Source organism: Stegostoma tigrinum, chromosome 16 (assembly GCF_030684315.1).
Source record: "Stegostoma tigrinum isolate sSteTig4 chromosome 16, sSteTig4.hap1, whole genome shotgun sequence".
NCBI lineage: Eukaryota > Metazoa > Chordata > Chondrichthyes > Orectolobiformes > Stegostomatidae > Stegostoma > Stegostoma tigrinum.
Genome location: NC_081369.1, coordinates 26,201,638 through 26,229,345, shown reverse-complemented (window position 1 = coordinate 26,229,345; position 27,708 = coordinate 26,201,638). Strand labels below are relative to the sequence as shown.

Genomic DNA, 27,708 nt, shown 5'->3' with positions numbered 1-27,708 from the left:
CGGCACTTTTTCATAGAGTTCTTTCAGCTCCTCCCCAACACTCCTCCTTCAAGGCTATCAAAAATGATGACCTGAGCATCTTGTTCTTGGTTGTTTCTTCATTCCTGTTGGGAATATGCCAGTGAAGTGAGCAATGGTGACACTAAGAACTCAATTCATTGCCATTGTTAATTGAATGGGTTTTGAATAAATTAAAATCACGTGCTACTTCTAGAGCCATGTGCTATGGGATATCAGAGGCTGAGACCAAAATTATGTTTATCAATCTCATTTGTTCTGCTTTATACTTTGGTCTCTTTAGCCCTTAATGCATCAACAATAATTTCTATTTATAGGGTAAATTCAACATTATAAAACTTTGACATTGAAGCTGGAATGACCTTCACAGAAATAATCACCAACCAAAGATTTCATACCAAACCACATATGAGATATCAGAGTTGATGATCAATAGCTTGGACAAAAGAATATCAATTTAAAAGGAATAGGATTTAGGGAGTCTTATACAGTGAAAAGAAAGGTAGGCTTAAAGAAGTTTAGGGCGGAAATTCAAGAGCTTAAGGTACTGGCAAACTGATGGCATATACACCAATGGTGGATCATTTAAAATGCCCAAGAGATCAGGATTGGGATTGTGCAGAGATTGCAAGTGGCTGCAACACTATAGAGATTACATAGGGAGGAGGTAAGAGATTATGGGACATCATAAAATAAAAATGACAAGTTAAAAATTGAAGCATTACTAGACTATTGATACAAAGTCATGGCTGAGGAGTTTCAGCAGCAAAAAATCTGCAGTAAGGTTGGTTTCAAGCTATGTCATAGAAGTACAAAGGGTTGTCTTGAAGATGGAATATACATATGATCAGAAGCCCATCCTTGTGTTAAATTTAACACCTACAATATGAATAGTCTGGTTCAGAATTAGACTGTTACCAGGGAGAATACGGAATTGATGATTAAGAGTTTATGGCAAGAGCCAAAGAACTTGCTACAGGAAGTTTCTGCTCCTTCTATCCTGAATGGCAGACAAACAGGATGAAAAATCAGTAGCAGCAGAGGAGTCAAGAGAGATGGAGTGCTGTCAGCATACATGTGGCACCTGTGCTTATGGATGTGCCACTGAGAGGCTGTGCATTGATACAAAACTGGGAGATGTTTACGAGTAGACACTCTGGGTATTTCCAGATGTAATGGTGAGGGAGCAAAAAGAGACCGATTGCAGGTGATTCTCTGGGTAAGATTATATTATCTATCTTTGTATTTCTTACTAAAATTAATCATTTCATAATTCTCTGCATTAAATTTTATTTTTTATCTGTCTTGTATTACACCACCTTTGTTGGAGGAGGCAAGGTAGAATGGCTTAAGAAGACATTATGTTATGTGGAAGATAAATCACGGATTATGTTTGCTACTAGGATAGTCCTGGGATAATGTGCAGTTTTGGTTGAGGAGAGGAAGGCCCAGTAATGCTTCATGTGGCCTGGTCAAATCAACTACTATCGATGAAGAAAGGGGCACTTTACCTTCTTGGTAGAGCCACACAATATTACATGGTACATCTTTTCACATAGATCTTGGCAAAGTACAATGGACCTGTCATTAACAAAAAAAAATGTACAATATGTTATTTACAACACATAGTGAATAATTTTAGGAAGATAATCACATCCCTGGATTCAAATGTTATTTCCTAAAGTCTTCAAGCTTCCCCCTTGTGACAATTGACATCATTTGAACCCTTTAATTAAATTATAGCCTTGTAACTCACTCTCTGCGATCCATTATTCTAACAAATATTTAAGATCTGACGAAAGTAAAGTGTGTAATTAATAAGTGAATAGGATATCAGAGCAATTGATGGGAATTCAGATTTTATTTTTTGCTCTCTATTTGTGGGTGAATAGTGACAGCTTGTGAAAATATTGCATTTTATCTCTATCGTTGCACAGATGTGCCCTCAAGGCCTGACTCATATAAGCCACCAGAAAATCAAAAGAAATTGGATCCATTATTAAGTTCTGAATGAAGTACAAAGTAGAACTGCAACTTTCACTATCCTGTCATCAGTTTTAAATTCTGGAAGCTCAATGATCTTTTGTATCTGATCTAAATACAAGGTCTTCCATTAACAGCAATATATTTTCAACCAGTTTTAACTTGTTTAATGATTTGTGAAAGGTTTCCTTTATCAATTTTATGGGATGAAATTATTCTGTATTATGATCAGATTCCACATCAAACTCAGTAAAATATTTACTTGTATAAAAACAAAGTTGCTGGAAAAGCTCAGCAGGTCTGGCAGCATCTGTGAAGGAGAAAACAAGGTTAACGTTTCGGGCCCAGTGACACTTCCTTAGAGCAGTTCTGAGGAAGGGTCACCGGTCGTGAAACATTAACTCTGAGTTTTGCTTCACAGATGCTGCCAGACCTGCTGAGCTTTTCCAGCAACTTTGTTTTGTTCCTGATTTACCACATCTGCAGTTCTTTTGGTTTCTATAAAATATTACCTTGTGTTTGGTAAGCCACTAATCACATGAGAACTACTGTATTGTTTCCTAACTTTCTTCAAGGAGCATCACTTTCAAATTTTATGGGCAGAACCTTCCCATTTCCTGAATAATATGTGTATTGGCGAGAAAGTTGGATGAATTGTGTGAGGTGGCCACCAAGGAGTTTTTGATGTTGAGGGCAATAAGTCCCATTTTCCAACCAGGTATTGATAAGCGAGGCAAGATTCTTGTTTTTGAGTGGCTAGAAGCCTATTTGTATGCATTTTCATTACATTATTATCTAATCTTATTTCATTAATATGTTGTGTTCTATTCTCCTTCCACCAGAGAGATGGCGACAATTCCTGACAGGAATGTCCGTATAAGTATGTGGTGACACCAGCTCACCATTTCCTCCTCTACACCTGTCACCAATAGCTCATGACACGTTCCATGTGCAGTGAACACATGTGTTTCTCCCAGGCATGGAGCTTTGCATCTGATACATACCAGCCTCACCACACATTATTGGTATGTCTCTGATCCACTTGTAACATGGTTCTCCACTTCAATTCATCTCATGGTTTGGATCAGGGTGCACATCAGGCTGTTTGCTTGCCCTCTTACTTCTGACTTACTTTGTACTTTCTTGGATATCAACAGTATCTTGACCTTGACTTTTCATGCTTTGTTCCCTTAACCAGAGCTTATAAGCTCAAAGTTCTTCTGACTTACCTTATTGTTTAGCATAGGCATAAAGTCAGGCAGCTTGCCCTGCTTGACAGTAGTGATTAGTCAATAGTGTGGGAATGTGCTTTGTCAATTACACTTCGATGCCATGTGTCAGCTGTATGCTGCAAACACACAGCATGAACATTTACCAAACAACTATTCCTCAAAGTCTGAGGGGAGTCCTCAGTCAAGTCAAGGGAGACACTCTTCAGCGACGAGGCCCAGCACAGTGTGCCTCTAATGTCAGTCCTGGGCGCTTGAGCTGTGCAGGTTCAGGGATCTATCCCTCTACAATCCATTGAGTCGGTCATGGTCAACCTTGTGGTTCTGGTACAACCAGTCCAGGGAATCGCAAAGAGTTACAAAGATACAGGTCAGGCTTTTGGCCAGTTATTACTGGGGCTATAATTCCAATTTGGTCCATTGTGCTAAGCTCCACACCTGCAGTCTTGTACTTGCTGCTGGACAGACATGCACTCATACAGCTAATGATGAAAAATGAACATACATTTAGAAATGTGACAATATATTAGCAATGAGATAGCATCTAAATGCTCTCAGAAGGTTTTTTTCTGTCTTTCCCTCCTTCCATTGGTGCGACAAGGTGGCTAAGTGGTTAGGATTTCTGCCTCACAGTGCCAGGAACATGGGTTCAATTCTATGATTCTGTACAATGTTTTGTTGTAGATCAGGGGTTTGAAGTTGGGGTGGAGGGAGCTTATCATGCAGTGGAACTTGTTGGCCTTGGAGTCTTGATTAGGTGACCCTAGGAGCCATTGTGACTACAGGGGGCCAGACATTCTGCATGCATCTGCCTAGAGGCAGGTACAATCTCCTTGGCTTGAACTTCCACTGGGCTGAGTGTGGCAGACAGTGCGGAAGTGGAAATTCTCGTCATCACTGCAGTTTCCTGATAGGAGACTTCAGAGGGGCCTGTCGCTGGTTCCTCCCTTATTTGGATGTCCACTGGCTCCTTTGTGAATTCTTGTGAGGCAGGGGCACCTACAGTGAGGTCAAAGCCCCTCATCCACCTGTCACTTGACCACTCGCACTCAGCATCATTGACTAGAGTGTGATGGAGTGAGGTGTATTTCTGCCCCCAGCATCTACTGGCCTGCTGGACTTGGATGCCCAAGATAATATTACAGATCCACAAAGGCACACCTTAATGTCTTGTTGCGAAAGCAAAACTGATTGGTCAAGTCTGTCTCTTAATATATTGAATCAGGTGTAAGATTTTCTGAGTCGGAGGCCTAGATATTAAGTGTTTCTGCCTGGTACGTTTTGAGTGAGGAAGACACATAATGTATGTCAGGAACCATATTAAGGGGGGAGCTAATGAGCTGTCAGGATATAACAATATACAAAGCCCATATAATCAAAATGTCCATGTTACATTATAACATACAAAACCTAAATATGCATTAAAAAAACTAAAAATAAACATTATTATAGTGAGGTTCAAACATGTCCGGTTGTCTCCCTAGTCTTAGCGCAGAGGAGCAACATTAATTCAAGAGCTTGTAACAGCCTAAGTTATTACCAAAGTAACCGTATGTTCCTGCAGGGAGGCCCATCTGTTCTTTGAGCACTGAGACATCATCATGTTACAATATTACAATGCTTTGTGAATATTTTGTGTCAACCAGGCCTCATTATGAAGACAGCAACAAGGTTTCTTTGATCAGTGAGAAGAGTAGAGAGGCGTGTGCAAAACTACTCCATCTTACATTATGACAATTTTCAATGTGCTATAATATTTCTGACATCTGTAACCTAGGAAATGCCAAAACGATCATTTATCAATACTGTAAATGTCACTTCAATTGCTATTATTATAAAAATTTCTCTTCATTCAATTCTGCAAAGTTTAATAATGGGGACCTACTGAACATTTTGCTGATTCACAACTGTCTGAAAATCATTTTGCTCATTCAAGTTAATAGGATAAGCATCTTTCTGAATCAAATGGTTAAACAATTTAATGTGAATCAGTTCTTAAATGGATTATGACAGAATTTATCGTCTTATAAACTGGTAATGATTGAAGTTAGTTCTTCATTTGGAAATTAATAGGTCTTGCTCAGCCTTTAATAGTTTGTCAGTCAGTTTGATGCTACTCATGAAAAATCTTATAAATGTTTCATTTTTGTAATTGTCACCTCCCTGAAAACACAATAGGTGTTTAAAGGCATCTTGTGCTTTAAGAGAAATTCCAATGCTAAACTTGAGGAAATTACATATGTTATCGGGCTTCTCTAGCATTGTTAGTAATGGTAGTTAGAAGGTCTTGATTTGCAGGATTAAATTACAAGGTCAGGAACTCACAAGGTAGCAACATAAAAGAGCAAGGAAAATGACCAAGAATCATCTTTGTAAGACTTTGTTTTAAATGGCAAAATAACAGCACAGTTTACTGGAAAGTGATTGAGCAAACATGTGCAAAAATAACCTATGATTCCAAACACCATCAGGACCTTTCTGATAGTACACACAGTGAGGCTAGAATCCAAGTGACAAGTGTACATACGAATGTATACGTATATATGCTTCAACTTGATATAGTGGCTCAGTTATACAAAGCATTCTTGAAAGATGGGGCTGACATTTAAGGGTTACATGAATGAATATTTTGCAATTGAACCAATGTACTGGAATATAACTTAAGTGTGCATATATAGACATGCTAGATAGTACAATGTATGAGAGAGAAACGTGTCCTATATACTATTGGGTTTTTTTATTTAGTGGAAAGAGCCTTAGAAAATCACTTCCAGTCCTTTCATTGTTGTTGCTCCATTTTATGTACGTTTAACCGGGATAATTAACTGGGGCCTTTTTTTTCAAAGATTTTCAGATAGATCATGACTGCCTCCTATTTTATCATCAAAAAATGCACAATGACATTCAAAATCTAACACTATATCTAATATTATGCCTATATTATGGACAGTTTTATGGCAAATTACATCATAACTGAGAGCCTCTGTTGTTCTTTTATACATTATCTCGCTTGGGAACAGAGTACAGATCAAGAAATCTGAAGTAGTAAAATTAAGGTTTCCATAATTAGGAAAATGGCAGATTAATAGTTAATATTAATAACCAATGCTCCTTAATGGCTAAAGATTGGTAGGTCTATAATTGCTTCACTTTTACACTTTCAGTCTTGTTCCCTTGTCAACAAAAAGCATCAAAATATCACACTTCGCATTTTAATGACAACCTGTTGCGCTCATGGAATGCGGTTCCCACATTAAAACCTCGACCTGTTACTTGAAGTAATATCAGAAAGAAAATACTCTGCACTTCTACATTACACTATTTCTCTTCAATAAGTACAGCACGTCTCAATCCTGTGCAGTTTTATTTTCATGCATAATTAGAACATTTGGTATTTGCAGAAAGTGAGATGGATATGTACACTTGCGGTGGCATAGTGGTAATGTCACTGAATTATTAATTCAGAAATTCAGACTTATCTTCAAATTCCACCATGGTGGATGATGAAATCTGAATTCATTGAAATTACAATGTAATGATGATCATGTCACCACTGTCGATTATCATAAAAATCCATCTGGCCCATTAATATCCTTTATTAAAGAAAATCTGCCATCCTTACATGCTTTGGCCTAAATGAGACCAGACCCTCAGCAACATGGTTGACTCTGAGCTACGTTTGGGGCAGTTGGGGATGCACAAAAAGTCCACATTCTGTTAAAGGAATAAATTAAAAACGGAGGATCCAGTATCTCAAATGGAGATTTAGTTATGAGGAAGGATTGGAAAGGCTTGGGCTGATTGCTTTGGAAAATTTATTTTGCCTGCAGAATTACAAATCATTGCTGCAAGAGCTCATTTACAATTTTGACAGAAAAAAAAATGCACAGGAACTTCCACCTCCATTGCCTTCAGGGAATCAAAAAGAGAATCTTCCAAGCTTGCAAATATTTCAGCCACCATCTTCAGGAAAATTTAAAGATGCATCTGTTTCCTTCACCCATTAAGTAATTTATATACAGGTTACCTCATTGGAAAATCATGTTTTTATATGTTTTCTTATGTTATCTATTAAGTATGAAGACCAAGTGTTTGTTATGATTATACTTTGAAAGTTGTGAGAAATAAAAGTTTGTCCTTTATTTTTATTTAATCTTAAAAGAATACCTTTCACATCTGTTCTTTAAAGTCACAAGGATCAAGGGGCTAAAACACCCATTCTCAAAAGTAGACCTCATTTGGTTCGGCTGTGGATTGAGAAAACAGGGAAGTTATTCAACATAGCCTCTTGTTATGGACAAAAGTTATCTGTACTTAACGTTGAAGGAAGGGGAAGTAGAAATAACAGAAGCACTGGCCATAAATTTCCCATCCTCCTGAGATTAGGTGTGACATTATGGCAGAAGACTGTAGAATTGTAAATATTACACTCCTGTTCAAAAAGGATTTAAAGATCCAACAACCACAGTTCAGCAAGTTTAACCTCGGTAGTGGGGAATATTTTTGAACTGATAATTTTGAACAAAATTAATAGCTATCTAGGCAAATGTAGATTAATTCAGGAAAGCCGACATGGAATTTCTAAGGAAGAACATGTCTATGATCAACTTGCTTAAGTTTTTAGATGATGTAATAGGCATTGTTGACATGAGGATTGCAGCTGATGTGATGTAAGTCTTCCAGAATACTTAGATAAATCACCACCAAGCAGACTTACAATGCAATAAAAAGGGCACTAAGACAAGGATATGAAATTGGGTAGCAAATAGCATAATACCTTTATAGTGGAGTTTTCCACCAATTTGTATTAGAATTCCTCCCAATATAAATGACCTAGACCTTGGTGTAATTTCAAAATTCATAGATTATATGAAACCTGGAAGTATGTTGAACAATGAGAAAAGTCTGGAATTTCTAAAAGGGCTCAGACAGACAGGTTGGTGGAATGGGTGGATAAGTAGCAGATTAAATTTAATACAGAGAAGTGTGAAATGATTGTTTTTTCTTTATTCATTCATGGATGATGGCGTCACTGGCCAGGCAGCATTTATTGCCCATCCCTAATTGCCCAAAGGGCAGTTAAGGGTTAACCACATTGCTGTGGGTCTGGAGTCACATGTAGGCCAGACCAGGTAAGGGTGGCACTTTCCTTCCCTTAAGCACATTAATGAATCAGATGGGTTTTTCTGACAATTGACAAGGGATTCACGGTCATCAGTAGATTTTTAATTCTATATATTTATTGAATTCAAATTCCACCATCTGCCATGGCAGGATTCAAACCTGGATCCCCAGAACATTATCTGGGTCTCTGGATTAACGTTCAGCAATAATGCCACTTGGCCATTACCTCTCCCTGATTTTGGTAGCAAGAATTCATTGACAATGAGTGTCATATCTGAGGCTAAATGGGAAAAAGGGGCTACAATTGGTATTTGGGTGCATGTTGAGTTTCCTTGAGTCATTATATTCTTCTCAGCTCACGACGTATGCAGGCAAGAGTACAACACCAAATTTTATGGGCAGCATGTTTGTGCCCCCAGCTGGTTACTCTGGGCACCCTCTAACACAACAACTTAACTCAGTCTCTGCCCATCATTGCTGGAGATGTCAGATACTCCAGAATGATAGCATTATACTTTAGCAATGCCCCACAAAAAGTTCTCCTGAAGGCAGTCCAGGAGAAGAGGGAAGAGAAGAGGGATAGCAACAGGATGTCTCCCTGCCTGACAGAGGCAGACTGGACAGAGGTTGTTGTAGAGGTCAGTACAGGTAGGTGGCTCAAGAGAACCTGGCTCAACTACTGCCCTCGATCAGGATATGCATCACTGTCTACTCTCTGCTTTCTGCCCCAATGAGTATTCTCATTAATTTATTTGTTTGTGGATTGTGGTATTGCCGGCCTGACCAACACTTATTGCTCATACCTATTTGCCAGAGGACAGTTAAGGGTAAACCAGATTGCTGTGTTTTGGAGTCAGAGTAGGTCAGACTAGGTATGGATAGAAGATTTCCTTCTCTACAAACATTACTGAACTGGATGAACTATTTGTGTTCAGCTCTGGTCACCGCATAATAGAAAAGATGTGAAAGCTTTAGAGAGGGTAGAGAGATTTACCAGGATGCTGCCTGGACTGGAGGGCAGGTATTATGAGGAAAGGTTGAGGGACCTAGGGATTTTTTCATTGGAGTGAAGAAGGAGAGAGATGACTTGATAGAAGTTTACAAAATGATGAGAAGCAAAGGTAGAGTGGATAGTCAGAGACTTTTTCCCAGGCCAGACATGGCTATTAAGGGGGGGGCATGATTTTAAGGTGATTGGAGGAAAGTATGGGCGAGATGGCAGAGGTAGACTCTTCACACAGAGAGTGGTGGGCGTGTGGAATGCGTTGCCGGCAGTGGTAGTGGAGTCAGATACTTCAGAGAATTTTAAGCGACCCTCGGAAAGGGAAAAGGAAGAAAGTAATGGTACACAGGGTACATTGATCTTAGTAGGATAATAGGTCGGCACAACATCGCGGGCCAAAGGGCCTGTACTGTTCTACGTTCAATGTTTAGATGGATATTTACAATCATTGTGAATTTCCATTAGGCTTGGATTTTATTCCAGATTTTTACTTAATTCAAATTTCACCATCCACCGTGATGGGATTGAACCACTGTCTCCAGAACATTAACCTAGTATTCTGGAACACTTCTGGAAAGTGAAATCCTAAACTGGCTGTTTGCGCTTTGGACGTCAATCAGCAAAATTTAGACATGATATCTTTGTGATTGAATTTCCCTTGCAAACTGAAGTTTGTGTCAACTAATTGAAGTCCCTACGTAACTGTCAATAACTCAACAATGATGCTTTTGCCAGAAACTGAACAGGAGCTTATTGGTGCCAAGGAAACAAATTAAATTGCAATTGAATGAGAAGTATCTTAAAGTTTTAAGATATGCAGCCTTGAGAGGAGGAGAGCCATTGTGCTATATTTGGCTCATAGTTCGGATTGTCCACATATACTAATACAGAGTATTTTGCCTTCAAGTCAGCTGCTAGTAGCTTTGCTCGGAACTGTCTGACTCATTTCACTACTGTCCTGGCTTCTTCAACGTCCTCATTCTTCAGCATCTGTCTCCACTTTTTCCTTGCAATCTCCTATAAATTATGGAGCAGCACAGTGGTTTAATGGTTAGCACTGCTGCCTCACATGGCCAGGAACCTGGGTTCGTTTCCACCATCAGGCGACTGTCAAAGTAGAGTTTACACATTTTCCCTGTTTCTGCATGGGTTTCCATCAGGTGTCCCGGTTTCCTCCCGTAGTCCAAAGACATGCAGGTTGGGTAGATTGGCCATACTAAATTGCCATGTAGTGTCCAGGGCTGTGTACATTAGATGGTTAGCCATGGGAAATACAGGGTTACAGGGATAGGGTAAGGAGATGAGTCTGGATGGGAAACTCTTTGGAGGGACAGTGTGGACTTGTTGGGCTGATTGGCCTTTTTCCACACTCAAGGGATTCTATGATTATGGTGACAAAATGCAGACTAGGTGACCACTTTGTAAAATACCTACACTTTCTTAATTAGTGGTCATGGGATGCCAACAGATGCAAATGAGATTCCTGACCACCAATCTAATGGAAAGAATCCGCCAACTATGACCAAAACATTAACCGTCTGTTGAATAGCTTTTTGTTTGCTTACACCCAATTAAGTTGACTCACCTGTTCTTCTAAAAGCTTCAGGTGGGCATGAAAGATTTGACCTATTGGAAAAGGAAGGGCACAATTTTCAGGTGGGTGTGGATTAGACAGAACCTGAATGTATGTTTGCAGAGATCGTTGAAGGTAGCAGGACAGGTTGAAAGTACAATTAATAAAGCATATGGCATCCTGATGATTAAACAATTGGAGCATAGAGCACCAAAGCAAGGAAGTCACATTAAACTTACGTAAAACAGCAAATCGACTGTAACTGAAGTATTACAAACAGTTCTGGGCAACACACTTTAAGAGGGATAGAAGGCGTTAGAGAGAATACAGAGAAGATTCATGAGAATGGTTTCAGGGATGAGGAATTTCAGTACCAAAGATAGATTGGAGAGGCAGTGGTCGTTTTCTGTGGAGGAGAAGCTTGAGAGGAGATTTGAAAAGTATATTCGAAATCACAAGGGATCTGGATAGAATAGATAGGTTCCTCCATTTGTAGAAGAATTGACAACCAGTGATCACAAATTTAAGGTGATTTGCAAAAGAAGCAATGCAAGATGAGGAAAACCTGTCTTTTTGCAGTGACTAGTCAACAATTGGAATGGGCTGCAAAAGGATGTATTGGAGGCAGGATCAATTGCAACTTTCAAAAGGAAATTGGGCAATTATTTGAAATAGGAATAGCATGAGGTGAGCTACTACTTCAGAGGACCAGTATAAACATGATAAGTGGAATGGCTTCTTTCTATATTGTAGCTGTTCTCTGCTGCAAAAAAGATATTACACTGTTAGTAAAGTAAACTTTTGTACAAGTCCGATGAACAATTATCGACATTCGGAACCTTAGCTTGCTCCCTCTCCACGGATGCTGCCTGACTGGCTGTGATTTCCTGCATTTTTTGTTCTCAGTATAAATTTACGTGATGTTGGTTTGAAACTTTCCTCTGGAATAAATTATTCAATTATAGTTTCAGGGAAATGTACAAATCTCAATGTATTTTTTTGATAATATATTTCTTTTCAGCTGCTTCATGATCAAGTTCTGTTATCATTGAAAAAAAATACAATTTGAACTGAAAACAGCTGTCTGATTTGTCCAAACAGGAAATATATTATTTTGATAACATACTTATTAATGATTCCAGGCATTTCATGGCCTCATAGTTAAAGAGAGGTGCCAGACCAGTCCTACTACATCATTATGAAGACTTGACTCTCATCTGATCACCATCCTCCCGAACCCCATGGAGCACCCATAGATACTTGAGTTAGATCTGTCCACTAAGCATGCTTAGTTAAGTGACTGCTTGGTTCTAAGCAACCTAAATGCAGTAAAAAAGCTTTCTTATGCTCTCAAATTATATTGCAGTCCTTGGTTAAATCTAGCATATTTTATGACAGTTTACCATCTGTACTGAGTCTGGTAATAGCTTACTGTGATTATTTACATATACAAGAAATCCACATCCATCTGGCAGGTACAACTGTCCCATAATGGGCAAGCCCATTTTTCACAGCAAAACAACTTGCTTACTTACAATCTGGAACTGGAGCCAAATGACTGATGATTTGCACCCAACATCTATAACTTAGCAACTTAACTGCATGGATATGACGGACAGATTATCCTTTTAAGGAACATGCTTGCAAAATCATCTCTCCTACAATATTATCATTTTGTACTTTGCATCTAAAGCACACAATTATTGGTAAACATAGTGTAAAGTATCTGATTGTTGTTGTCGAGCGAGAATTAATGGCTGGACTTAAAATATTGTTATTTTGTGATGTCAGTAAATGTTTAGGTTGTTTACGAATATATATGGATTAATACTACCTGCATATTCCCAGCAAGAAGAAAAAATAAATATTTTATTTAGCTGTCCCGCAGCAATTGAGCTCATGTAGTGACATAAAACTGCAAGACAAAAGGTATGAGTCAAATCCTCATTTAGTTCTGGCTGTCTGAATTTATGTTTATTTACTGAAAGTAGAAGTGCATTCTAAGAGGTTACATTTGGCCTACTTAATTGTGATTGAGCGTGAGCTGTCTGTCCCTTTTGTTTCAAAATTCCACAGCAACTGCATCATATAAACATTTTAGATGACTAGAGCTATATTAGTTAAAAGCAGTAAATGCACAGTCTCACCAGTTAACTGCAATGTAAATCATCAAAACTGTGGGTGAAAGAGACCAGAAACAAAACTCTGAGGCTACAGGTCAGTGATAGACTCTAGACTTGACTTGGTGCATTAATTTTCCGCTAAGATTGCTTATTGCAACTGGGTAATACATAATTGGCTCAATATTAGCTGCACAGTGCCGCGTAACTCATCATTGCTTTTTGGTGACAGAGTACAAGATGATTTTTTTAAAAGAGATTACAACAGTTGTCTCAATTTTCCACTCGCTTTGTGATGCCCCAAAGTAGCATCATCTGACTAAAGTGCCTTCTTTACATCAAGATACTACAGGCCATTTTTCTCTATTGGGAGAAAGCTCATTTTTAATGAGATACAGAGTACCTTGAAGGAAAGGACAAGTACTGCTGCACTGTTTTTGTATGATGGAAAAGAAGGCATAAATGGAATACAAAATATGCACTTCTCTAACATTACGAATACTTTAAGTCATTTCTATTTCAATATTATATGAAGCTCCTACCTCATTCTGATGACATTTTGTCTTTCATTCATCTTATGAGCTCACAATCAATAAATGCATTGTATAGATAAGAGAGGAAAAATCAAGCTTGATCAATAAGGATTTTCTACATCATTGTTAGGTTAGTAATACCAGCTTACGTGACAAAGGTGGCAAATATAGGTTTTCTTTCATGATTTGGTAATAACAAAGTAACATTACAGGTAAAGGTAAAGCCACTATAGTCTTACCAGGCCATAGAGCTTCTCCCTCATCAGAGGAAGACAACTGCTGGCAGTTTCATCTGACGGTCACCATGCCTCAGTCAAGGGGAGAGGTTGAAAAGAAAGGCCCTTCATGGTAATCTCAGATGATGTAGGCTTCACCAACACCTTCCACCCCAACCTTCAGTTCACCTGGGCCATCTCCAGCACATCACTCACCTTCCTGGACCTCTCAGTCTCCATCTCAGGCAACCAGCTTGTAACTGATGTCCATTTCAAGCCCACCGACTCCCACAGCTACCTAGAATACACCTCCTCCCACCCACCCGCCTGCAAAAATTCCATCCCCTATTCCCAATTCCTCCACCTCCGCCGCATCTGCTCCCACGATGGGGCATTCCATTCCCGCACATCCCAGATGTCCAAGTTCTTCAAGGACTGCAATTTTCCCCCCACAGTGGTCAAGAAAGCCCTTGACCGCGTCTCCCGTATTTCCCGCAACACATCCCTCACACCCCGTCCCCGCCACAACCGCCCAAAGAGGATCCCCCTCGTTCTCACACACCACCCCACCAACCTCCGGATACAACGCATCATCCTCCGACACTTCCGCCATCTACAATCCGACCCCACCACCCAAGACATTTTTCCATCCCCACCCCTGTCTGCTTTCCGGAGAGACCACTCTCTCCGTGACTCCCTTGTTCGCTCCACACTGCCCTCCAACCCCACCACACCCGGCACCTTCCCCTGCAACCGTAGGAAATGCTACACTTGCCCCCACACCTCCTCCCTCACCCCTATCCCAGGCCCCAAGATGACTTTCCACATTAAGCAGAGGTTCACCTGCACATCTGCCAATGTGGTATACTGCATCCACTGTACCCGGTGTGCTTTCCTCTACATTGGGGAAACCAAGCGGAGGCTTAGGGACCACTTTGCACAACACCTCCACTCGGTTCGCAATAAACAACTGCACCTCCCAGTCGCAAACCATTTCCACTCCCCCTCCCATTCTTTAGACGACATGTCCATCATGGGCCCCTGCAGTGCCACAATGATGCCACCCGAAGGTTGCAGGAACAGCAACTCATATTCCGCTTGGGAACCCTGCAGCCCAATGGTATCAATGTGGACTTCACCAGCTTCAAAATCTCCCCTTCCCCCACCGCATCCCAAAACCAGCCCAGTTTGTCCCCTCCCCCCACTGCACCACACAACCAGCCCAGCTCTTCCCCTCCACCCACTGCATCCCAAAACCAGTCCAACCTGTCTCTGCCTCCCTAACCGGTTCTTCCTCTCACCCATCCCTTCCTCCCACCCCAAGCCACACCTCCATCTCCTACCTACTAACCTCATCCCACCTCCTTGACCTGTTCGTCTTCCCTGGACTGACCTATCCCCTCCCTACCTCCCCACCTATACTCTCCTCTCCACCTATCTTCTTTTCTCTCCATCTTCGGTCCGCCTCCCCCTCTCTCCCTATTTATTCCAGAACCCTCATCCCATCCCCCTCTCTGATGAAGGGTCTAGGCCCGAAACATCAGCTTTTGTGCTCCTGAGATGCTGCTGGGCCTGCTGTGGTCATCCAGCCTCACATTTTATTTTCTATGATGTAGGAATTGAGCCCACATTGAGGTTGGCTGGCTTGCCGAGTTGGTTTGTTGTCCCAAAGACGTTTCATTACCCTGCTGGATAACATCATCAGTGCAGCCTCCAATGAAGAGTCAGTGTGTTTTTCCGCCTGTTTTTTAAACTCTGGAGTCCGTTGAGCTGGATTGCATCACTTCTGGTTTTCATTCGTAGTGGAGTGTATAAGGGGTTGAGTTTTATGTGTTTATTGATGGAATACCGGGCTTCTAGGAATTCCCGTGCCTGTCTCTGCTTAGCTTGTCGCAGGATTTTGTCCAAAAAGACACCCAATCTCAACACCCACAACCTGAGCTACAAATCTAGTCCAAAACTTTAATAAGCTAACACTGTTGGGATCACTCTGCATTGCAAACCAGCCATTTGGCCAAATGAGCTAAACTGAAAATAATATGTATGGTGTGATGTCAACAACATTCAAACAGAATTTTTGATAACTGCTAAACTATTTACCATCACTCACTTCACCACATCTTTTTAAAACTATTTTTCTATAATGATTGAAAATTGAATATCATGCCGAGTCATTGAAATCTTATTAATAACAACTGCAAAAAATTTCCTTCTTTAGCATTACCTCTGAATAAGCGCTATCAAACTAAATTTAAAGTAATGACACTGAAAACTAACCTTTTACTTATGTGTAGGTTGTGGTGCACAACTTGTGCAAGTAATTGTTCTCTAATTTTATACCATTAACATAAGACAGAATGGCCTATTTCTGATGCATCATTGTTACACTTCATTATTACAACTGAACTAATTATAGAGGCAGTGATCTGAAATAGTAAGCAAAGTAATGGAATTTATTCTGTGTGGTTGGCTGGAGAAGAATGTGTACAGAAAAACTTGTCCATATTCAGTAAAGATAAGCGCTGATGAGCATCATCTTTCTGCCAGGTATTCAAATAGATCACAGTCAGCAAAGGTGGAATGTTTCTAATTGCTTTATGTGATGTTGGAAGGTGGTTCAATTTTTGCATATGGGTAGAAGTGATGTAAGAATGATTGCCTGGTAAATTTTGTTCATTATTCTGCTCTTTCCAAAGTCTGTAAATGAGCCTGCCAAATGCCGAGCTTATTTTTACCAGGTGCTGATGATTTTGTTATCCAGCATACTGTTACTGGAGAGAATGCTCCCAGTTTAACAAAATCTCTGCGCTGAACAGTGTGGTATTGATAGTGTCTGCCTTTTAGTCCATGGTCACAGGATCTCTGTCTTCTTCAAATTTATTGTCAAGTCAAAGCGTTCTGAAATTGGGGCGGAGCAACCACCAAAGAGAAAGCCCTCCATTTTGAAGCATACAAGATGAACTGGACCAGTATCTGTCAGTTGCAAGTTTTTTCCTTCAAGAGTCAACTGAACATTCCCTGGAGTATGTGCTATGCAACTGCTGTTGTTTGTGAACAGGAATTCAATCAATAGCTGTTCAGCAAACTTTTTACAAGCCTCAACCTTTTGCAAATTGAAGAGATTGTCATGTATTCTGAATTGAATATGTATTGCTGTGTCAAGATATTTGAGTATGGTTGAGAGGTTTATGGCAAACAGGGTTGAAACGAAGACCCAACCTCATCTGGCACCGTTGGTGACAGGAAAAGCATTTTATTATATACTTGGAATATAGGGCCAGGAGTAGTCTATTCAGACTCTGGTGCCTGGTCTATCATTCAATGAGTTCACGGCTGATCTGTGGCCTTACTCCATATTCCTTGTCGCTTGGCTTAATTAAAATTCAGCTATCTTGGATTTAAAATTAATAACTGGTTGAGCATTCACTGCCATTTGGGGAAGAATGTTTCAAATATCTATTATCTTTTATATGTAGGAGTTCTTCCTAACACTTCTCTTGAACAGTTTGGCCTTAATTCTCAGACTATGCCCCAGTTCTATAACCCTCAACCAGTGGAAAAAGTCTATCTTTATCTACCTTGTTAATGTTTTGAAGAGTTTGATAAGATCACTCCTTAACCTTTTAAATTCTAGAGAAAACAGGCCTCCTAACAGGTCTCCTCCTAACATAAGCCCTGAAATGCAGGCAGCATTCTAAAATAGATTGCACTTCCTTCAAGGCCAATAAACCTTTCCTAAATTATCTTCCCAGATTTGCTCACGGTAATCCAAGTAGAGTCCAACCAGGGTTTTATGTACCTGCAGTGTAACTCCTGCAACCTTGTACTCCAGTCTTCTTAATTATAATGTCAGGAATTCTATGAGCTTTCCTGATTATTTGCAACATTTTGAAAATTTATGCAGCTGAACCTCCAAGTCTCTTAAGATGTCCACCATGTTTCACTTCACATCATCTAGAAAGTTCTCCGATCAATCCGTTTTTTAGTCCAAAATGGATAACCACACATTTGTTTACATTGAACTCCATCCACCACATATCTACACATTTACTAATCTGCCAATATCTCTTTGTAACTTTATACTATCATCCACACTGTCTACAATGTCCCCCAAATTTGTGTCATTAGAAAATTTGGATAAGGGACTTTCAATGTGATTATCAAAGTCATTAATGAATAATGTGAATAATTCAGGCCCTAGCACAGATCCTTATGGGGATCCCACTGGTCACTTCATGCCAATTTGAGTACCTACCCATTATCCCTACTTTATTGTCCGCCACTCTACCAATTTCCCAGCCATGTCAGTAATTTTCCATCAATTCCATGGCCTTCTACCTTAGTTAATAATCTCTTATGTGGGACTTCATTAAATACCTTCTCTAAGTCCACATAACCAACATCCATAAATATTCTCCTGTACTATATCTTAGTTCATTGGGAAATGGGTTGACTGATCTTTTACCTCCTTCAGCATCAGGTCAGATTACCTGAAGACGCTGGGAATATGGTTCAGAAGGGCCAGGGTGTGTGCCAAAACTTGGAAGGAGTGTATCACCAAGGTTTGAAGAATTTGGGCAGATGGAAGCATTGCTCCCTCTCCATTGTGAATAAAAACCTGGTCATCAAGTGTGACACACTCTCAATGTTGCCGTCGTGGAACAGGTCTGGCTTATCTCCAGAGCCTGCCCCACTGAAGTCATCTGACCAATCTTCCACTTCATCTGGAAGTCAAAGGTGGACCACGTCCAAAGGGACACAATCTACAAAGCTCTAGATAAGGTGGGAGTGAAAAATGTATACAATGCAACTCACTTGCCTGGATGAGTGCAGCTCTAACAACATTCAAAAAGCCCGACACCAGTCAAGACAAACTAACCTATTTGTTTGTCTCCTTATATAACACCTTCAACATTCACCCCTGCTCCAGTGATGGGTATTGGCAGCAATGTGCACCATATGCAAGATGCAATACAACGCACCACATAACCTTTGACAGCACCTTCCAAATCTGTCACCTTTACAGCCTAGAAGTACAAATGCAGCAAATGTAGGGGAACACTACCACTTTCAAGATGGCAACTCACCATCACCTTGTCAGTGGTAATTGGAGATAGGAAATAAATGCTGGTTTAGCCAACAAAGTCCAAATCCTGTAAATGATCCCTTTCAGTAAAAGAAGTCAAAAGACTGGGAACTGTGATGAGAGAACCATTTATTTATTCTTTGAGCTGTTGTGTCGAAGGGACTGGACTGCCTAATAGGATAATGGAGATACATTATTCAGTTGTAACTTTCAAAGCAGAATCCTATTTATAATTGAACAGAAAATCAAATTATAGGATTGTGCGTCGAAGAGTAGCAGAGTGGGACTAATAGTGTAACCCTGCTCCCAGAACCATGATGGTGTGAATTCTTCTAGGGTGAATGATTGTACAAATCATTCTACTTGATCAGCACCCCATTCACCACCAAATGCATTCACATGCTCTAATATTGGTGCACCATAGCTGCAGTGTATTCTATAAGTAAGATACATTGTAGCAGTTCACCAAGGCTCCTTCTACAGCTGCTTCCAAAGCCATGGCCTCTAAGGGCACATTCAGCAGATACATGGGAACGCCATCACCCTGCACACTTCCCTTGAATCCATAAACTATCTCAACTTGGAAATATATCTCCTCGCCTTCATCATTGTTTGGCTGAAGTAGAGAATGTGCTAACTGTGAATAGTGTGGGAATACCTTCATCATGCACATTTCCAATTCAAGTTATCCCAGCACCACCTTCTCAATCATTGGATAAACATATGGATAATAATGGAATAGTGTAGGTTAGATGGACTTCAGTTTGGTTTCACAGGATAGCGCAACATCGAGGGCCGAAGGGCCTGTACTGCGCTGTAGTATTCTATGTTCTCTGTTCTATGTTAGAAATATATAATAAATGTTGGCCTTGCGAATGACTCTCAAGTCCCATGAATGAATGAGAGAAAAAAAAATCAACTTTTTCCCTCATGGCTGACATCACTCAAAAGTCACAGTCAAACACATTACATTTTATCTCATCAACTTTGCATTAAAAGCTGCCGGGGGTGGAGGAGAGCTTTTTTCACACTATAAATGCAAATACTGCTATTATATGGACAAGCTTAGTTTAATAACGTTAATGAAGCTACTATTTAATTAGAACTGACTGCAATTTAAACCACACTTTTTGTATTAAAACACATTCTCATAATGGGATATCATGTTACACCATAAACTGCAAAGATTTTTATAGTATTTTAATCAACTAAAATATAAAACAAAACACCAAAAATACATAGAGATAGTAAGAACTACCAATGCTGGAGTAAGAGAAAACATAGTGTGGAGCTGAAGGAACACAGCAGGCCAGGCAACATCAGAGGATCAGGAAAACTGATGTTTTTTCAGAACACAGCAGGCCAGACAGCAGTCTGATGCTGCCTAGACTGCTGTGTTTCTCCAGCTCCACACTAAAAATACATACCTATGTAATAGGCTTCAGATCAAAACAATGTCGCAAAGTCTTAAAAAACAGTATTGCTTTTCAAGTGGAAACATTGTTTTGTGGCACAAACAAAATGATCAATTTGTGTACAGCAAGATCTCAACCTAGCACTTCATTAGATCATCAGTTAACCTGACTTCGTAGTGTTGAGAAAAGAGTAATGGCCAAAAGACAAAGTGAGTTCCCTGTTGACCTTTGAAATGATCCATGCAATCAGTTATGTTCACTTGAGTCCACAGCCAATGTCTTTGTTTAGTTCTCATCTGAAGGATATTACCCCAGACAATGTAGTCCTACATGAGTACAGTACTAACGTGTTAGCCTGGAATGTGTGTTGTCAACTCTTAGAATGGTGTTTGAACTGACAACTTCTGATTCTGTTGTGAGAATATTAGCATTGAGTCAGACTATGATTGGAGAGAGAATGTCACAGGCTTCTTGCTAGGGAGTCTGTGCTGACAGTGACGTTATTCTCCTCAAGTGGGTATCAGCAGTTTAAGATGTTCAAACACTGGTAAATTATTAAACTAGAGAGCTTGACAATGGCTCAGAGATAATGGGAACTGCAGATGCTGGAGAATCCAAGATAACCAAGTGTGAAGCTGGATGAACACAGCAGGCCAAGCAAAGACATTGGCTTCAGAAGGGTCTAGGCCCGAAACGTCAGCTTTTGTGCTCCTGAGATGCTGCTTGGCCTGCTGTGTTCATCCAGCTCCACACTTTGTTAGCTTGACAATAGCTGCCTGCAGGTGACACCTGAGACTGAAACAATTGTCTGCACAGTCTTGGGTAAAAACAGAAAATGCTGGAGAAACTTAGCAGGTCTGTAACCACCTATGGCAGTGTCCCTACTCCTGGATCGGGATAGTTCCACTTGCTCCAGAGGTGTGTAATAATATCTCTGAACAGGTTGATTAGAAAAATTAGAACGTAATAAAGGGAGCAACAGGGTTAACGTTTCCAGTGTGGAGGATTTTCTTTGAAACTGGATTTGCTTTTATTTGCGTGCAGAGTAATCTTCAAAACTTACTTTATAAGTGAATTGTTTGATATTCACACTTCTGGTATTATCTCAGTGCGGACTCTTGTGGGTTGAGTGTTAGCTATATGGTGGAATGATGGTGTGGGGGTCTGGGGGCGTGTTCAAAAAATCTGCTTTTGTTTTACTGCAATTTGTAGAATTGCTCTCTCTCTCTGACCATTGCTATAATAACACTCAATAGACTATTGTTACCCTTTCCTCTCTTCCTACATATATTTACTTAAGGTATCTCCACTTCAAACACAAAACTTTTCCATAAATCAGATTGTTTTGTTGAGTTTTTGCATATTGAATCAAAGTAATAGAGTGCTCGCAGTTTAGTATTACTCATTGTTCTTGCCTAAGTTGTTGATTGGAGTGGAGATCTATATTAGTAGTGGAATAAATTTAATACTGCTTTTCAAAATTTTAGATGTAATAAAAATAGGGGGAATAAATGTAATTTGTATGCAATGTTAATGGGACTTTCAGAAGAAACTATGCGTAGACTTAAACTAAAAAAAATCCGAATACAGAATAAGGGTTTGAGGAGAAGGATCAGGAAAGTGGCAGACCAAACTCACCTTTTAATTCTGTCATCACCTTCTGGAGTCTTCAAAGTGTCTGATCATAACTGGTTCTGGAAAGCGTTGTTCAAGGATCCAACACTGAATTAATTAATCATTTTTGTCTGACCTAAATTAACTAAAATCAGATTTCCTTCACAAATTAATTAAAAGCAAAGCACTGTGGATGCTGGAAATCTGAAACAAACACAGAGAATGCCAGGAAAAAAAACATTGGTTAAGGGGTGACCTGATCGAAGTCTCCTAGATATGAGACGGAAAAGACAGGATAAATAAACTATTTCTACTGGTTGTAGACTCTTCACTGGGCAATTCCTTGCAACTAAAGCCGTCTGAAAGCTTACATAAAAATTGAAAATTTCAGATGGAATGAAGTAAAATAGTTACTTAAGAGTTAGGAAATATATTTAATAGATTAACCTTTCCGCAGTAACTATTTTACTTCATTTCAGGAAGATCCTTGGCGTAGACACCACAAATTACAACACCGCAGATATTTTACACCCATAAGACCTTGGCCCGAAACCCCACCAGAACCCAACACCATCACAGGACCTCAAATTCTCCACTGTCCCCAGAGACACAAAATCACTTGACATGGCACCCAACAACACCCCCAACCTGGAGAATAGACATTCTCACTCTGGGACTTAACCCCTCCACATCATAGCTTTCCTCTATGAAACCTGATCATTGTTTTCCCTATCACGATATGACCACTGGCTCACAGCACCCACATTCCCTCCAGTCGAATACCATAAGACCAGAAGACATAGGAGTGGAAGTAAGGCCATTCGGCCCATCAAGTCCTCTCCGCCATTTAAATCATGGCTGATGGGCATTTCAACTCCACTTCCCTTCACTCTCCCCACAGCCCCTGATTCCTTCTGAGATCAAGAATTTGTCGATCTCTGCCTTGAAGGCATCCAACGTCCCGGCCTCCACTGCACTCCATGGCAATGAATACCCCTACTGCTAAACCTGACCACCCATTCCCCTTCTGCTCCTGGGACTGAACCCCTCTTAGATCCAACACTTACTCTCCCCGTGATTTCTCCAGCACACCCTGGCCTACCTTAAAGATTATCTGACTCCTTCACCACCTTGTACCCCACCCAGCTGTCGCTATAACCCCTCCCCAGATGGCACCCTACTCCCCTCCCCACTTTGCACCCAACCCACACCAGCTTCCACCCCAGCTGGCACACTAGTACCCTCTACTCAGAGGTAGCGATACTATAGTTAAGTAATGTGCTAAAGGCTTGACAGCAACTGTCCAAGTGGCTGCCCAGACCTTCACATTTCAGGATACAGAAGCTGATTGTTGTGAAAAAGGAGGCTTGGCTTGTTCATTCCCAATATTTTTGCACCGCAAAGAACTGTTTGAATAGACATATGGCTCTGCATTTCTGAGTGAGAACTGAATGGAATCTCCCCTCAGAAATGTGGAGTGTTATCTTTTGTAGAAAAAAAGTTCCCATTCCTCAGAAAATCTGGTCTAACATATTGTAAAGAATGGACCTTACAAAGCACACAAAGTTGGCAACTGGTGCTCACCACACTCACGATGATAATAATAATGTCAGTTTCGGAATGAGCAACATTGACTTAGTTTCCCTCCCAAATCTTGTTATCAAAAAGTATTTACTGAAAATTTTGTCCCAGTGTTGGCAAATTAGAAAGTTTACGTGAAACATATGAAAGGGATATTTCACATGATTGCATTATGGAGACTGCTAATGACAACCTGACTAAGAAGTAGGCATGGAACGATGAAAATGGTTGTAAGTAGGACCTCTGGGATGTTTAGTGGGAGCTACATTCTATTGACTCTTTTGTCTCGTCCTGCTTTATTGAATTGTATTTTTTTAAGATTACAAATATGATGCATATAAAACAATATACACAAAGGTCGGAGGTGTCGTTGACAGTGTAGAGGGCTGTTGTAGGCTGCAGCGGGACATTGACAGGATGCAGAGATGGGCTGAGAGGTGGCAGATGGAGTTCAACCTGGATAAATGCGAGGTGATGCATTTTGGAAGGTCGAATTTGAAAGCTGAGTACAGGATTAAGGATAGGATTCTTGGCAGCGTGGAGGAACAGAGGGATCTTGGTGTGCAGATACATAGATCCCTTAAAATGGCCACCCAAGTGGACAGGGTTGTTAAGAAAGCATATGGTGTTTTGGCTTTCATTAACAGGGGGATTGAGTTTAAGAGTCGTGAGATCTTGTTGCAGCTCTATAAAACTTTGGTTAGACCGCACTTGGAATACTGCGTCCAGTTCTGGTCGCCCTATTATGGGAAAGATGTGGATGCTTTGGAGAGGGTTCAGAGGAGGTTTACCAGGATGCTGCCTGGACTGGAGGGCTTATCTTATGAAGAGAGGTTGACTGAGCTCGGTCTCTTTTCATTGGAGAAAAGGAGGAGGAGAGGGGACCTAATTGAGGTATACAAGATAATGAGAGGCATAGATAGAGTTGATAGCCAGAGACTATTTCCCAGGGCAGAAATGGCTAGCATGAGGGGTCATAGTTTTAAGCTGGTTGGTGGAAAGTATAGAGGGGATGTCAGAGGCAGGTTCTTTACGCAGAGAGTTGAGAGAGCATGGAATGCGTTGCCAGCAGCAGTTGTGGAAGCAAGGTCATTGGAGTCATTTAAGAGACTGCTGGACATGTATATGGTCACAGAAATTTGAGGGTGCATACATGAGGATCAATGGTCGGCACAACATTGTGGGCTGAAGGGCCTGTTCTGTGCTGTACTGTTCTATGTTCTATGTTCTAATATGTATTCCGCATGCTTACACTGTCAAAAGTAGAACATACATTTAACTGAAAAAATGCCAGATAAAAATTGGGTACTACAATTGTCTTTAGGGAGAAATCTTTGTGGACAAAACCTGCGTGAATCAAAGAACTGGCCTATCTCTGCCAAAACAATTGGAGTGCTTCTACAAACAAAATCTGCAGTTCAATGAACATACAGTCAACAATATGCTTCAAACAATGAGTACAATGACTTTTAAGATGCAAAGATTCATTAAAAAGTCTGTGCTCTTAATTTAAATCCAAAATGAAAATAGAGTTCCTTTAGGACAATGGTCCAGAATTTTCTGAACAGGCATGGCCTACCAATTCATGTTCTGATCTTTCTGCTGTTGTTGCCGTTTCCAGGAAAAGTAACTAGAAATATATTCACCAATGGATCTCAGAAGCTGTGTTATACTTTGTGTTCCTGAATTAATGAAGCAGATCAATATTAGTATGACTCAAGGTATGGAATTATGAATTTCAATTCCTTCTGTTATGTTGACCTCAACCATTTATTGTTATCACAAGCATTTCAATTTTCAGGAACACCTATGTTATAGGTTTATCAAATTAATTTTGAAATTAGCATTTGGAATTGAAGCTGAAATTTAGACCTTGTTTTGCCAATTTTTCATTATACAATAGAACTGGCTTTCGTCATCCCCTTGTTCACCAAATCCCCACTCATTCTGTACACCACTTTCCATCTGTCGATCGGAGAACTCTACTGGCACTACAGAAATCACAAATAGCTTGAATCATCATCATTCTGGAGGCTGCTAAAGAAATGGTCTGAATTGTATTCTTAGGTTCCTAGTTCCACAAAGACTACTGAAGCAGTCCATGTCTAAATGCACCAAGACTTGGAAAACATCCAAGTTAGGGTTGATAAATGGAAAGTTACATTTGAGGCACACAAATTCCAGGCAATGATCGTTTCCAACCATGTCAGAAGTCACACAATGCCAGGTTACAGACCAACAGGTTTATGTGAAATCACAAGATTTCAGAACATAGCCCCTTCATCAGGTACAATAAGAGAGAAGAGCACACTGACACAGGATTGATAGGCAGAGAGATCAAGGGCAAGGAGATCAAAAGATGATACAACTGGTGTGAGTGGAGTGTCAGATAATAAGTCTCTGCAGGACACCAAGTGTTTGATGGTCAGTAATGTGTCAATAGCTGAATAATCAGCAAAGGGATGACTTATAATCTGATTTATTGAGACAGAGAGGTAATTACAAAAATTTAAAAATAAGGTGGTGCTGGAGGCAAACTAAATGACTTGAATAAAATGATAGACATAAGAGTCGAATGCTGAGGGGCTAACAAAAGTAATAAGTAATTCAAAACACATCGTGATGAGGGGTAATCAGAAAGTATTAGCTCCTGAGTGGAATTCTTGTGTTTCAGGAAGGAATAACCCAATGATGGGTTATGGTTTTATATTTACAAGGATCTGTAACACCTTATCTCCTCCCTGTGGATAGAATGGGTCTTGACTTGATGCAGTGTCACTCGATTGAGAATGGCTCTTAAACCTATGACTTTACCTTGGGTATATCGTTTTCATAATGTAAACCGTTAGATCTAGCTCGGGAGCCTAATGTAGATTTGGCAATGAGACAGATCTTGAAGTGTATACTGAATAGTTCTCATTTTAGTCTGTAACAGAGAACGGGTTATCTGCGTTATTTTACATAGTTATTCACCTGTACTGCAATTAGTTGATTGGTTTTATACATTCTCCAGCTACCTGAGATGAACATAATATGTAGTTTATCACAGTGTATAGGATACAGTTGTTAATGTAACAATTAGTTACTTGCTATACAAAAGACATACTAATCCATAAGAATATAGTGTTTGCACAGATATCTTGGAAATAATGGATCTTGTCAGACAATTTGAAAAGATTATTGTTTTGGAGTCAAGGAAAACAAGTTGATCATACTAAACTACACATGAGGAAATAGAAGAAGAATAGATAATGAAGATAAATACAAAACAGCCAAACACTTAACAGAACTGAATGTTACACTTCAGGCTTCTGAAGCTCATTTAAAACAATGCAGGGCCGAGCTCTGAAATATTGATAAGTCCAATGCCAAAAGAATACAAGAATCAGAAAAGACCAGACTTGTGGAAGAGAAACACAGGGTTGGGGGGTGGGGATGGGGGAAGTGGATATTCCAAATGTATCAGGAAAAAAAAATTCAATTCTTTGGTGCCCATGAAAATTTGAACAAAAATCATGAGTGCATGAGCATTGTTTAAATGAGAACAAAAGGTATTTTTACGATCTTAATTTATGCATAAAGATGAGAACAGAAATGCTTCATTAAGTGGTGGTCAAGAAACTCAAGAGGCCACAACTCAGTAAAATTAAATTTAGCACATTTGTCTAATATGTCTAAACAATCTTCATATGGCAGCACAGCCTTTTTGCCCATATCATATGATTCTCTGAAGCAATGGACTGCTGTTCTTGACTGAATTATCACTCTTTGAAGTCTGGCAAAAACACGCATAGCTGTCAAGAGAGAATCAATAACTTTAAATATTCTAAAAGTGCAAACTGAAACACAAGAAGGTCAACGTTGCATTTCCTGTTCCAAAAGCTGTCAAAAATCTGACGGTCAAAGAAAATAATTTCAGAGAACAATAAAAATCTATGTATTAAAAGATCACAAAATGTGGTATGTCAGAATAATTTCTATATCATTTGAAAACATTAAATAAATATCTTACCATAATTCCGGTCATAAACATGTCAGCAATATGCATTGTCTTGAAAATTTACTCTCACAGGATCATGGTTATTAGCTACTTGTGTTCCCTTCATTGTTTATGAGTGGGAGATCATTTCAAGTGCTTATTGTTTGCCTTCGGCTGAAGGGTTGCAATGACCATCAGAGATCCATTAAGATATTTACAGATGCAACCAACGTGT

At 39.9% G+C, this 27,708-nt stretch overlaps 1 long non-coding RNA gene across 1 annotated transcript; it reads right to left on the bottom strand.

Annotated features, from left to right (window-relative positions):
- Nucleotides 1–27,574, bottom strand: LOC125459891 (uncharacterized). Its single transcript, XR_007249137.1, has 3 exons — nt 27,507–27,574; nt 1,530–1,599; nt 1–104 (listed from the first exon to the last, which is right to left on the bottom strand). It is a non-coding gene; the product is annotated as an uncharacterized LOC125459891 (long non-coding RNA).
- Nucleotides 27,575–27,708: the final 134 nt, after the last annotated feature.